Source organism: Sapajus apella, unplaced genomic scaffold (genome assembly GCF_009761245.1).
Source record: "Sapajus apella isolate SASKATOON/1434 unplaced genomic scaffold, GSC_monkey_1.0 scaffold50, whole genome shotgun sequence".
In the NCBI taxonomy this organism is placed as follows: Eukaryota; Metazoa; Chordata; class Mammalia; order Primates; family Cebidae; genus Sapajus; species Sapajus apella.
In genome coordinates this window covers 13563586-13578078 of record NW_022436990.1, presented here as the reverse complement: position 1 = coordinate 13578078, position 14493 = coordinate 13563586, and the positions used below count along the sequence as shown (strand labels likewise).

The window sequence follows — 14493 nt, the reverse complement described above, 5'->3', positions numbered from 1 at the left end:
GTATTTAGAAAAACAGTCTATTGATCCATCTGGTTTCAATGTCTATATACGAAAGAGGGAAAAAGATGGCATTTTGTTTAACGTTACCTCAATTATCAAGATCAGAGTTACTGAATCTTCCTTCAAGAAGATTGCGAACAGGCACTACTTTGTATGTAAAATTTCTTTGTGTGTGCTTCATAAACACTTTCTATAAAGAAGGACCACAGCATTTATAAAGAATCATATTTTCAAAAGGCTTTAAGAATTACTGGTCCTCTAGCCCAAATATCTACATTATGAGATCGCATTCTTTGCACCTTTTTTTTTTAGATAGATACTACCTAAAGACACAAGTATGGTGTTTTTTAAAAAGTCAAACATCCTGCAAGTAAAACCTTTTTCTTGTAATAGTTCAACCTGGTGAGTGGATCACAAATTAACGCCCTCTGGAAATGAGAACAAGGAGTAGAAATGACAAAGTACTTAATTTTAAATTATTATTATAAAGATAATCATTTATCCTCATAAATGATCATATAAAAAGCCACATACACCAGGCAAAAAGAAATCTTAAAACCATTATAATACTTTAAAATATTGTTACAATTATATGGCTAATGGCTTTAGTATTTGCATTAACAAATACTCAAATCAGTTACCCATATTTGTTCCAGTCCAGTCAAGTAAATAAATACATATATAAGCAGAATAGAGATATTTACTGCTAACCATGCAAACATCATTTCGAGTCACTGAATTACAGAATTTAACTGTATCATATCACTTGAAAATTTGTGAATGGGAGGGGCATAAGAGAAAAAAAAGTATGCATCCCCAGGGTTCTTCAAACTGTTCAAAGTTGTCCAAAATGTATACTATAGATTCTATTCCTTGTATTTTTTATTTGAATGTTCTGTTAGAAATTTCTATTTCAAATTTCTTAATGTATTATTACCATGATTTCACTATTCTATTTTTTAAAAGGTTTACATAGCAGAGAAGAAATGGAGAATTATCAATTACTGAGAAAGTGTGGGTTGAAGACAGCCAACACTTATTAGTAAGGCTCTCTCACACCCACACACATATAATCCACCAGGAACTGTTATCTCATCAAAATTAAGTATATTTTGCAGCTCATATGACTAGATTTAGTTCAAATTTGCTTTATATCAATAGACTTTGTCTAACTAAATAAAAATTTTAAATAAAAGGGCTAGATAATGCTCCTTGCCTGATGTAGTATTTAAAAATTCTTCTTTTTTTTTGAGTTATTAGAATAGTCCTTTTGCCATCTTTACTTATATATAATTTATTAGAATCAGGGAAACATAACAAATTTAATAAATGACCAATCTGGGTAGTGTTTCATTTCTAAGGTTTCAGAGTAGTTATGGAAGCTAAGTAAAAGAAGAAACCCACTTTTCACTTAATTAGTAACTAGGACAGTCATTTCATACAGGAAACAGGAGCTCAGTAAATGCTTCTCTCAATGGAATGATAATATTTATTCATACTGTATACAAGAAACAGTGATTCTTTGATCATTTATTAGATCTTGTTAGTAAGGATACAATCTTATTTGGCCAAGAAATAAACTAGAAACCTTTATTTGAACCTGTTATTTTCTGAAATCACCAGACTGTGTTATACGACTTGGGCTTATGATAGAGGATCATCTAAATCATTGCTTCCCACAATGGGTCTGTGGAGAACAGAATAAGCATCACCTTTGAGCTGGTTTGAAATGCAAATACTCCCAACCACCTGAGGCCTGCTGAAGTATCTTCAATATAACAAGATTGAGGGGATTTGTATAGACTAAATATCAGAAGCACTCGTCTAGATAAGTGATTTTTAAAGTGTGTTTCTTAACCAACAGCATCAGTATCATCTATGAATCTGTAAAAATTGAAAATTAATCAGTCCTGCCCCAGGCTTACTACTTTAACAAGTTCTTCAGGTAGTTCTTAAGCACATTATAGTTTGAGAATCACTGACCTAGATCATTAAATTCTGATTTTGTTTCAAATATTTTCTGTGCACAAAGCTCTCCTGCTACCTGCTTCTTGTTCACACCTGCTAGAAAATGAATCCTTCTAACAAACAGAATAATAGGAAAAAAATGTTTGAGTATTTAGCTATTCTTGGAAAGCCTTAGAATTACTCAACTATTTAAAATAATTTGAGTATAGGTTTCTCTGCTTGGGCTTATTAATATTCCATTATCTTTTCTGTTATGTCTTAAAAATATAATAATTTACATATATTTATTTTACTTTTTCATACACATATACATGGAGATATATTATTTTTTAAATGGTGGTATTGATTGAGTGGAAAGTAGTCGTGATATTAACCACAACTCTACATTTAGTATTTTTTCCCTTCCCTCCCCATGTAATATAAAAGATGGCAAGAAAGCAAGCCAATACCAAAAGAAAATGGTAGAAGCAGAACTTTACAATAATGTATATTTTTGTAGCCATGAAAAGTGTTTAAGCTAAAGATCTTCTAAAAAACATCAATTAACTTTAAGCCTTCCTGTGGCAATCTTCAGTCTATTGAAAAGAGTTTGAAGTGGCCCCATCTTCATTGTCAATCTAGTTCAGTGATCACCTCCTGTATGGAGTCTTCTAGCCTCTCTGAGGCAAGTTAGGAGCAACTCCTCCAACTTCCCATAAAAATGTTGGCACAATTTTTATGATAGCCCCTGATGTGTTGTGTTGTCGCTTTTGTTGTATATCTTCATTCACCAAATGATCAGTATTTTGAAGGTTTGAAATTTTATCTTAGTGGTTTCTGAATTACTGACAGACCTCACAGACATGCCCTTTAGTTTACTATTAATTACTGAATACTCAGTAATTATTTTTGAATGAACAAATGAGCAAATGAATGAAATCATCCTTGTAAATATACCCTCTGGGAGAATAAGAGCTCAAATAATGAAAAAATCAGGTATCAGCAATAATCTTGCATCACTTGCTATGTTAACAGTGTTAGAATATCATTTGTCTTGTACCCATGTAGGCACTTTTGACATCTATAGCTGTGACTCAGAATCATCCAATATTAGTATTTCAAAAGACTTGAAGTATAATCAAATGGATGCTATGAATTTTTGCTAATTAAGCAATCCAAAGCCCTAATTAAATGACTTGCTCAAATTTGTATAACATGTTATTGAAAAAACAGATAAATTTCCTTTGTTTTCCCATTGCCCAACACTGCCACTTGAAAGATTGTGAAATAACTTAATTTACCAAGTATGTGCCTCCCACACTTAAATAACTATGAAAATTATGTTGTATTTCACCCAATGTTTTATATCTGTAGAAAGAAATTGTCCTTCTCCATCATTACTATCCTGCTCCATCTTACTATTTAGAATAGACTTGTTCCTTGTCTGTTTCAAGGTATCTTTGAGAAATTTCAAGGCCCCATTTCACTTTATAAAGCCCCTTCCTCCCTCAGTACCCATGTCTAAATCTCCTTAGTGTTAAAGAAATTGTGCACACATGCCAAGAAGGGAACAGACAACTTAACACTGCCGGGGAGGATTTCCTTTCGATGCTTTGGTCTCAGGCAAGCATGTATAATGTTGGATGACCTTTTGCTCCAGACTACTCAGCCTGTTGTAGAGTGGCTTCCTTTTCTTGTATATAGAATGAAGAGATCAGGCTTCAAATCTGTGAGGTGGAGCATCAGAAATTTACCATATAAAAAATCCCAAAGTTCTCTGGAGCCAGAGAATCAACATCATTAGCAGTGCCATGTCTTACCCAACAATTACCTCCTTCCACATTTTAGCTTTCCAAACATATTTTAGTTGCAGAAGGCTAGTAAAATGTCATGTTTGAAGAAATGTAGATAAATAGGAAAACAAGAAAAAGAAATGTGGTCACAGTAAAGAAAATAATGAATACAAACTCATCCTTATGCATATAATCAGTCATTAATTTGATTATACACTTATTCTTTTGGCTTCCTAGACCTTCTTAGTGATAATGTTTACATAATTCTTTTGTACAAGTGATAAAATTAGTTCAAGAAACAGTTTCCCTGGGACTGGAAAAGTATTTCAGGTTAAATATATTCAGGGTTTTTCATTGAGCCAAAGGTAATGCAGTGTGTGTGTGTGTGTGTGTGTGTGTGTGTGTGCGCGCGCGCGCGTGTGTGTGTGTGCTTAAAAACCCTGTGCTAGAAACTAAAAACATGATTTTGAGATATTGAAAGACAAACTATATTTCTGTATGTCTTTCTCTAACTACACATACTGCAAAATGATTCTTAACGACGTGGAAGGAGTATTGAAAGATACCCTAAACTTCAGTGACAGCAAATATTGATTTATAGCAAATTCCTCAGCAGAACATATCTGAAACAGAGATTAATTTTAGAACATAATTGTTTAAAATATCTAATTATTTCAGATCATGTAAAATATAATTTCTAAAATAAGAAATGTAGGCTATATGAACTTATAAGTCTTTGATTCCACAAATGTGTTAATGAGTACTCAGGCTCTTACCTAAAATGAAACAATGACACTGGAATTTAAGAGGAAAACAAGTATCTGTAATATTGTGAATGGCATCCCTGTAATGTCAGGCTTTTGGGGGGAGATTTAAATATTGATATTTATTTTGCTGATACAAAAATGCTGTTAGCCATACCTATGTTCAATTAGAAGGAAAAATTGAAGAAGCTTAATAATTGACTAAAAAGCTCTATGTGCTAAATCCAATTCAGGCTTAATTTGTGAACAGAAATCTTTTAATGTATATTTGGTTAAGGATATACAATCTAGTCACCAATGATGAATGGCTTGGGGTATAAGGAGGAACATAAACCAGCTGTGAGTTTTTAAACTAAAATATAGATAATTAAATTTCATCTATGATTTTATGATGATATTATAATCTTTTTTAACAACAGCACATGCTTTTTTACTATTTTGTAAATTCTCAATCCCCTCCTCCAAAAAATTAGATGTCAGAAGTTCTCACACCAGCAAAACCCTCCAACATGAAATTTATAATCAAGAATTCAGCCCAGAAACACATCTAAATTCTGTTCAAAAAAAAAATCTCCTCCCTTAAATGTTCTCACATATGAAATCACTGTATTCATCCCTATGTATTATTCGTACCATGAAAAGTACCCATGTGCTTTAGAAAAGGCTTTTAGTCTTGCAAAATTATTGAGATGTCTATCTGAAAAATCAATGGTAGTTTTGGTGACATAATTACTCTAATTCTCCAAAGCCAGGCATTTGTAAATGTGGAACTATGTCTTTTTCTGGTGGTAAAGTTCAGGATTTACTAATTGGTACAATCAGAGAGCACTGGTTTCAAGGCTGCTGCAGCAATATACTTACCTAAATTGAAGCGCAAGCTAAATCCATAGTGAGAAGCACTCATTTACTCCTAAAAACTGAGAAATTATACTGCCGAGTAATCGGTTTGCATAGGCAGTGGTTCATAGACGTGTCTCTGCTCCATCCATGCACTAAAAAGCCATGTAGGGTCTCACTTCTTCACCCTCCAAAGGACAAGTCACAAAACAAATGACAGAGAAGGGAGTCAGAAAATACAGAAGCCCTATCTTCAGCCCACATACCATTTATAACAGTAAAATTAGAATTATATCAGTATAATGGTAGAGCACTGAAACAAAGACTGTTCATTTGAGAGTAAAGAAATATAGAGACATGATGAAAATAAAGACTGAAAGCCAGTGTTAGCATTCCGACTTGAAAGTTCATGAAGTAGTCTGTAAATAGCATGCACTTTTTAACAAGCACATTCTATAGCTTTCAGAAATAATACTATATAGAGGGTATGTTGCATTTATTTAGTTATTGCTTACAGCAGAACAGACATCTGCCATTTATTTATTTTACTACCTATAACTGGGAACCTATGGTAACCCCACCCCCACTGTATATGTATTATTAAGAATTTTGTAAGGATACCATAGCTGTATTGACATATATACAACTTGAGGTGCATGGAAAAAGCAAGTAATCAGGAACTTCAATTTGGTGTCTTAAGAATCGTCCTGTATTCTTATTATCCTGCAATTGTGCTCAGAGCTAGAGAATTTAAAACGAAAAAAAAAACACCTAATACTAGCAATCATCATTTTTCCTGTAATCAAGTCCATACTTCTTTTCATATTCTTTCACTGGATTGCTTTTCTCTGTTTATTGTTGTTGCTAAACAAGGTGAGAGCTTTGGTGACATTTTTTCAATGATGACTTCTTTTGCAATAACAAAATTCTTAAATGTAGCCTCTCTTTTCCTCCTGCTATGTGCTATCAAATTCATCTTTGTATGGGAGGCACAAACTAAAATGAGTAAATTGCCTTTAGTAGGTAGCACTCTTTTCCTGACACTAGGAAGTAAATTGTCAAAGAGTTACACAGGGTTTTAGCTGCATGATTCCCATTGACTTTAATGGGAGTTGCAAGGAAAACACCCCATGTGAAGCTTAGAAAAGTAGGGGTTAGTTTTCTTTATGGTCTCCACTGTATTTTGTACTCTATACCCTTGAACACTCTCTCTTCACTCACCTCTCTGTTCTCCCCTTTCTTTGTAGCTTATCCCTCAAAGAATATAAATCTTAGGCCTTTTCACTTAACCATCCATGTGCATAGTTAGTCAACACACTCCACCTAGCACCATTTCCACAGTGCCATAATTAAACACCTCATTATCTAACCTGCTGACCCCTAGCCATTCACCATTTTCCAGTTTATGTGGGTAGGTAAGGAAAACATTTTTATGGAATATTGTTACAATATTAGCTTGATAATTTTTGAAACATGTATTGGATTTCAAATAATATCAAAATTGCCTAAATTATATTTGCTCTTCTTAAAAAAATGCCTATTAATATTACTACTCTCATTATTATTTAACTCTTAAGTAATTATAGGATTTCCTAAAAGTTTGCATGGAGTGCAAATAAGTAATTATCTTATAAACATACCAGGCATGGCTAGGCAGTTAGTATAGCGACTTAAACAGCAGTTAGCTAAATGCTTCATAGGACAACTAGTGAACAACATAATAGATATCATGGTGTTAGCTCCTGGCAGAATGGGTACAAGATTCCATCATGTCTGGGGAATGAAGGACACCCTTGTCTGTTTAATGGAGACAGCAATACCACGATTGCCTGATGTCACTCTTATATAATACATTGTAACACACACACACACACACACACACACACACACACACACACACCCCTATGGGATTGTTCTAATTCTCCAGCAAGTTTTGATTGTGGAGAAAGCCAAACTAGGGTAGCTTTGAGCTAGATTTTTATGAGTGTTTGGTTCTGTATAGAATACACAAAAGGCCCAATCTTCGTGCCTACCACTTTTTTCATTACTGTGGCATTAATTACAAAGTAAGATGCCAAGTAATTGGCAAGGGGAACACTACTTGCTTATTTATCAGATACCTTTATCCTATGCTCCTGGCTTCTCTCCTTTACTGCACTTTTATAATAGATTACCAGGATAGCAATGTAAAGAGTAAAAGATCTTTCCTTTGCAAATTTTTAACTCAACTTACCTTACATTCTTTGTCTTACTTCAAATCAGACAAATAAGAAAGGATTTGTACCCAGCAACATATTATTAATCAAAAACCATATACAATCACACAAAGTCTAAAACAAAGCAAAGAGTACCATTTGTCTAAAGCAAATAGTTTAATACTACCAAAAATCTTCCCAATTCATTCTGCACCTATGGATTAATTATTCCTGTGAAACCCTGTGGGAGCGTGCCATAAAATACCAGACACATCAAGCAAACATCCTGAAATTCTCTCAACAGTCAGGGTACTTAAAAAACATACAAGGACATATTTTTCTCAAATTTTTATCTCATTTGTCCCCAGTTATTATCAATTACTACTGTTCTATCTCTATGTTGATTATGACAAAAGATATGTTTTTCATAAAATAACACATTTGGACATAATAACGAGAACCTTGGTTCCCATCTTCCCGTTGCCGAATAGCACGTCTCGTGCTGTACAGGCGCAGTTGGCTGTCCAAGGACCCTGATGCCAAATTGCGGAGGATATTCTTGTCGCAGTGACAAATTGCTTGCTGGTGGGCTGTGCAGAGTGTTATTCTGGCAGCATCGGAGTTGTCTACGTGTCTGTCACTTGGTTAGGCTGCTTCAATGCTAGGTGATTCCACCCCACTCCCCACCCCCTTTTCTTTTTACAACGCATTTTTCAGACTTACCTTTGCTTCTCAGTGAATGGGGACTTTAACATTCACTTGACAATGAGCCTATGAAAATGCCTCCCAAGTTCTCCGTACAGGTATCTGTAGGGTGAGAGAAGGATTTTTTCACAGTGCCATACTTGTTTTCCATACAAACCTACAGGCTGCCATTATAGCCACCCACATTCCGGTTGGCAACGCACTTATGCAGTGAGCGCCTTAATGAATCCAGACAAAACTGCAGAGCATTCCTGACACACAGGAAAATCATGCATTTTCATGATATTCCAGGGTAATTTATTTCTTCAGTCTGTAAAATATTGATGGTCAATATTATTCGATAACATTTCAGCAAAGAGATTATTCTGCTTTTGATCTGACACTTCTTTTTTAAACTAACAAGATTTATTTTATGTTTCTTGTATTAAGTATGTTTGTTCAGAGAGGATCTGCTATAATAAAAAAAGCAGAAATGTAAACGAGTAGACCACATTCAGTAAACAAATTAGCTTCCAAACATACTGTAGACAATCCCAACAGTGTCTGTTGACTACCTATGAAGGTATATAATTTAATGCCTTCAGATAATTTGTGGGTAAAGTCTAGCCAGCTGACATTTTGAGATAAATAATAAATAACACTCCTATTTCATTACTGAGTTTATAATTAATTATTAATGTAAAGGCATTTTAAAAACTATAACCACAGGAGATACAGTATTTCAAAATTGTTTTGTGAAACTGAAAAGGGTAACGTAATGAATACAAAAGATGTAGGAGGCCTTTTTTAATTCTATGGGATGACAGTAGATTTTCTCCATAAAACACATTCTGCAGGAGTGGTGTATTATTTAAGATTCGAGGATGTATAAAAGAAGCTAATGGATTTTTTCACAAAAGATAATATACAATGGAATAATTCTTAAAGGAAATGAACAGGCTTTTAATCTTGTGGAAAAAAATGTTTGTTTTTGTTCCTCTCATATATAAATGTATTTGTTGGTTTTATTGTTCAAACTGTAGCCGTGAATTAAGTGGACTGTAAAGTTCTCCTAAATACTTTGATTTGTTTTTGAGAAATATTTGTAATTTTTATACATATATACATACATATATGTATATATACACCCCAAAAATTTCTCTTACACTAATCAGAAGAAATAATAAGAAAGCTCTAAGTAGTGGAACTTGGAGAGATTATAAAGGATATTTTAACAGTTCCATTTGCAGGATACATAGGTAAAATTTTCAGCCCAATGTGATGTTTTCATCAGTTTGTTTTCATTGTGACTACTGATAGGACTTAAGTTCGCCCTCTAAACTGCATAGGTATTTCCAAACTAAACTTACTAAATTATCTTTTCCCAACATTTTTTTGTGTTTTGTGTTTTCTCTAAAACCTGGCAGCACAAATTTTCTAGCTTTCATCACTTAGGAGCATCTAGTGTGAGGCTATTGATCCTAAAATTGCTAGGATTTTCTAAGAATGCTCCTTGTTGGTTCTGAACTGTTGTCCCTGAAGTGGTTAAAGCTTTGTTTGTTTGTTTTGTTCTGAATGGCTCTTAATGGATTAAGCTTTAGGCTTTCACCAAAGCAGTAACTGATTGTTAAAGCAGCAAGGAATAAACTAACCACAGGGTGTGTGTGTGTGTGTGCACGCGCACGCGCGTGTGTGTGTGTATGTATGTGAGTGTGTACACGAGTGAGTGCTTGTGTGTGTGTGTGTGTGTGTGTGTGTGTGTGTGCATGCACTGGCAGAGAAAAGCAAATTATGATCTTTAAGTTCTGAAACTAAACCAGTATAAATATATGTCAAATAAAATATTTCTCACTATATATCGTTAACATATCTATCTTCTGTAAATTGCCAGAATTATGTTACTCAATCCCTACAATGGATTAACTCTGTCTAATAAGGAATAATTTAATTGTGTTATAACCCACAGCTATTGAAATGGATAACATTAAATTTAGTTGCAAGGTCATATTTACCTATGAATTTAACATGCCATTGTGTCTTGATCCTAAAACTGTTTTTCATAATTTTACAATAATATTCAAAATGGTGATTTCAAGTTATATAAACCTTTAAAGCTCTCACTAGAGCATTAAGCAATATATATGCACTTGTCTTCATAATATTATGCTGTGGTTCTGAACTCATATAATTAGGTTTTGGCTTAAGTGTGATATTAAGTAGAAGATTAATGACTTGACGAGTAAAGAAACACCCTTATCTGGAGAAACAGATGGAAATGCATGAATTTATATGACTATTTAACACAGTGCCAGCTCCTCTATAAGAGGAGGACTTTATTCAAGGTCCCAGTACCAATACATGGTAACTCCAAGAGCTAAATACTCAAATTAAAAAAAAAATGTTATTCCATTATACAACTCTCTTAATGGGTGTGATGGACAAAACACTAGATTGTTTTCAAGTTGCGCCTCCTGTTGCCCAGGAATGGCACGTACACTGCCATTCTTGAGTATCCCCTAGGCATTGGTAATGGATGTTGACTACCTCTGGCAGAGAATGGTTAACTGCTCTTGGATTTGTTGGAGAGTAGTTACATTTCTTTTTCCAATGGGAAAGTCATGAAAGTCCAGAAGAAATGGATTAAAATAAAAGTGGCCTCTGCTTCAGCTTCATATAACCTGGTTTCCTAGACAAAATCCACAAGGTGACAGTCCCTTGGTAAATTTTTAACAAGGATGGTCCAGAGAGATGCAGCACAGCATTTAGGTACCTCTGAACATTGTATTTGAAATATTGTATTTAGGGAGTACAGTTGTCCCTCAGTATCCACCAGGGATTGGTTCCAGAACTTCTGCCTTTACCCAAATCTGTGGATGCTCAAGTTTCTTATACAGAATGGCACAGTGTTTGCATATAGCTTCTGCACATGGATATACTCTGGTACACTTTCAATCATGTCTAGATTACTTATAATATCTAATATAATGTAAATGCTATACAAATCATTGTTATACTGTATTCTTTGTATTATTTTATTGTCGTATTGTTATTTCTTACTGAGCTTTTCCCCAAATATTTTCCTTCCTAGTTTGGTTGAATCCTTGGATGCTGAATCCATGGATACAGAGAGCAAATTGTAAATCTTGTTAAAATTAAGTTACCTTAAACATGGGAATTAAAATGGGTATTGTGTCATTGTGTTTTGATTCTAAAACTACTTTTCATAATTTTACCAATAATATTCAAAATGGTGATTTTAAGTTATATAAACCTTTAAAGCTCTCACTAGAACACTAAGGAATATATATATGCACTTGTCTTCATAATATTATGCTTTGATTCTGGACTCATATAATTAGGTTTTGGCTTAAGCGTGATATTAAGTAGAAGATTAATGACATGGATATTGTGTTTCATACGTGCACATGTAAGTACAAATGAACAGCTTATTTTATGTCTTCGGATATTAGTTAAATTAGCTAAATTTTATAAATAAAAGAACAGCAAAAATGTCTCTTCCTCATAAATCTTGCACACAAAAGATCTGAAGCCTTGGAGGAACTTTCTAATTTCCATCTCATACTTGTAATAAATGCAATGAATTGAATTGAAAGGGAGGGTATATTAAGGGGAATGCATAAGATTCAAATGAGGGTGCATTTAGCATATAGAGGGAATGATCGATTCCACTATATGCCTGTGAAGTCTTTGTAATTTTCAAAATTCAATTCAATGTGCTGATATTCTGATGACAGAACTAACTATAACTTTAGAGCCTACCATTAAGAGAAGGGATTTCAATGAATGCAATAAAAAAGAAGGCAATTTTTCCCCTTGCATGCAATATTCGAAAATTAAGGTGGGGAAAGTGTTATAAAACCTAGATGAATACCTTTAGTCAATGACTAATTTGCTAATTGTGTGACACCCAAAAAGCCAAATGTAGTTAATATTTATATAAAAAAGATGATGCATTTATGGAAAGCAAGGTCACTGTGTCATAATCCCTTCCTGAGGCATTGTTCCAAAATAAAGAGGGCAGGGGGTGGCTACTAAGGAGCGTTATGCCCCTGCCTTTTTTTCCTTTGTAAGATCTGGGATACATCTAATTGATCCACTGTACTTTGTTCCTAACACCTTTTCAAAAGCAAAACAAACAAGCTGTATGTACAAAGGCTTAGGACCTCTTTTTGCTTGTGCCATTTTTTTATTGTCTATTCCAGCATTCCCTCATTTCACTTTCCTATTTTTGTTTTATCGTCCCTGCTCACATCATCCTCGTCCTGGTCCATATTCTCTTGCACTAACATGCTTCAAGTCTCCTCTGCTCTTGTCACTCCTTTGTCATAGAGAAAGGGGGAGAGGCACTAAGGAAGGACATGGCCCAGGACACACCGTGATCTTTTCTGTTTACACCACCACCTGCAAAAGAGGAGCAAGCTTTCCACAGTTAGAATGAAAAGCTTTGGCCTCTCCTATAGACTGGGATAAACAAGGCAGAAATAGTGTTTGTTAGCCAGGCTGCACTATTGTAAAAATCATATACAACATAGTAGCTTTAGAAACTCTGAGGAATTCAGGCCATACCAGGTTAACTATATGGAAACTCACTAAATCAGGTGAAATGTTTTGACCCCCAGACATCCAAAAGCTCAAGTTTAAATAATTGAATTAAGACTTTAAAAAATTATGAGTATGAAAGAGTACTTGGCACACTGGCAGTACTCCATTTAAGAACAGAAATATGTTTGCATTTTGGAGATAAAGTTCAAAACCTTCCAGAACTGATCATCAAAGAATTGATTTCAATAGTGCTTGGGTTTTAGATATTACAGTAGCAAGATGAAACATAATTTAAAAGTATTTTCTTAAAATATATCTCCTCAAGTTTTCATTAAATTCTTTCTCAGAGTAGAAATAAGTACATGTTTGGAAGCAAAACATAAAAGAATTCTATTACAGGCTAAAAACTGGGAAAGTAGTCCAAAGCTGATATACTGACTGGTCCCACTTTACATAGTTTGTCTCCTACAAGACATTGGGTAAAGATGAAAGGATTATAAATTGGTCTGGGTATCATAGAAATGTTCTACACCTATAGATAGGCTCAAGTAACTTGAAAAAATATCATTTGCAATAAGAATCTTCTCTTTTTAGGATGGTGAAATACAAAGAAAGGAATTTCAGAGGAGATATTCATTTGTATGCCTATTGCCAGAAGACTTTGCCTTTTCATTTAACCCTCAATGTTTTGAATAAAAATGCTTACTTTCCTCCAAGAAGTTGTAAAGACTTGCCCCTTTATATCTATGTATACAGAATATTTGAAGTGCTAGAAATATATTAGCATTTCCAAATGTCAGTAGTAATATTGCCACTTTGCATTTGTCAGTGTATGGATGTATACATACCACATATTGAGTGATTACAATCTATAATTATGTTTGATAAAGAGTGCATTTTATTGTATTATTGTTCATACAGGGTATATTTTTATTATAAGTAGATAAATGGATAGGTAGGTAGCCAGGCAGATATACTAGAAAGATAGATAGATAGATAGATAGATAGATAGATAGATAGATAGATAGATAGATGATAGAGAGATAGAATTCTGGTAGAATGAATTTTGGCATAGAATTATGTTTGGTCTTTAGGTAACTATATCAGGACTTATTTTCCTCTAGATCAATGACATATAATGATTGTTATCTATTTTTAAGTATTTATAAATCAAAGAAATCAGTTTTTCATGATGGATTCAAACACCAACTTGCAGGATAAACTGATGGTCAGAATGTCCTTGAATTATCCTAATAAGCAGCAAAATTGTTAAGGAATATGATACAAATGTCCTATGGTGTTAAAATTTCAGACCCCAGGTTCCGAATTCTTTCAGAAGAAAATTTCAATCATACTTGTATCTCAAACGTCCTCATCTCTTCCAATGGTATCAAGAGTCTTTTTTCAGTCCCATAGATGCTCAGCAACATGGGTGTTGACTGACTGGTCTCAAAAGAGAAATTGTATCCAGTCTAGGTTCCATTGCTACCAATTCTGCTATTTTTTCCTTTAAGAGTCAACATTTCTAACTCTACTTCTGGGAGACTCCAGTTTATTCAGATGCATAATACAAGCACACACAGACACATACATAAACTCATTTAAACTCTAATTTTAAAAATACATAAATACTAAGCTGTCTCCCGACATCTCTCATCCACCCTACCTTACATGCACTGCCTCCCCCACTTCTTTTCAAAATGAACATTA

General features: G+C 34.0%; 1 long non-coding RNA gene across 2 annotated transcripts; it reads right to left on the bottom strand.

Annotated features, from left to right (window-relative positions):
* Positions 1-349: 349 nt before the first annotated feature.
* Positions 350-8448, bottom strand: LOC116526322. 2 transcript variants are annotated; one of them, XR_004258093.1, is made up of 4 exons: positions 8260-8448; positions 5366-5529; positions 3768-3824; positions 350-3674 (listed from the first exon to the last, which is right to left on the bottom strand). It is a non-coding gene; the product is annotated as an uncharacterized LOC116526322 (long non-coding RNA). The 2 variants fall into 2 exon arrangements; XR_004258092.1 differs by having other exon boundaries at positions 350-3824.
* Positions 8449-14493: the final 6045 nt, after the last annotated feature.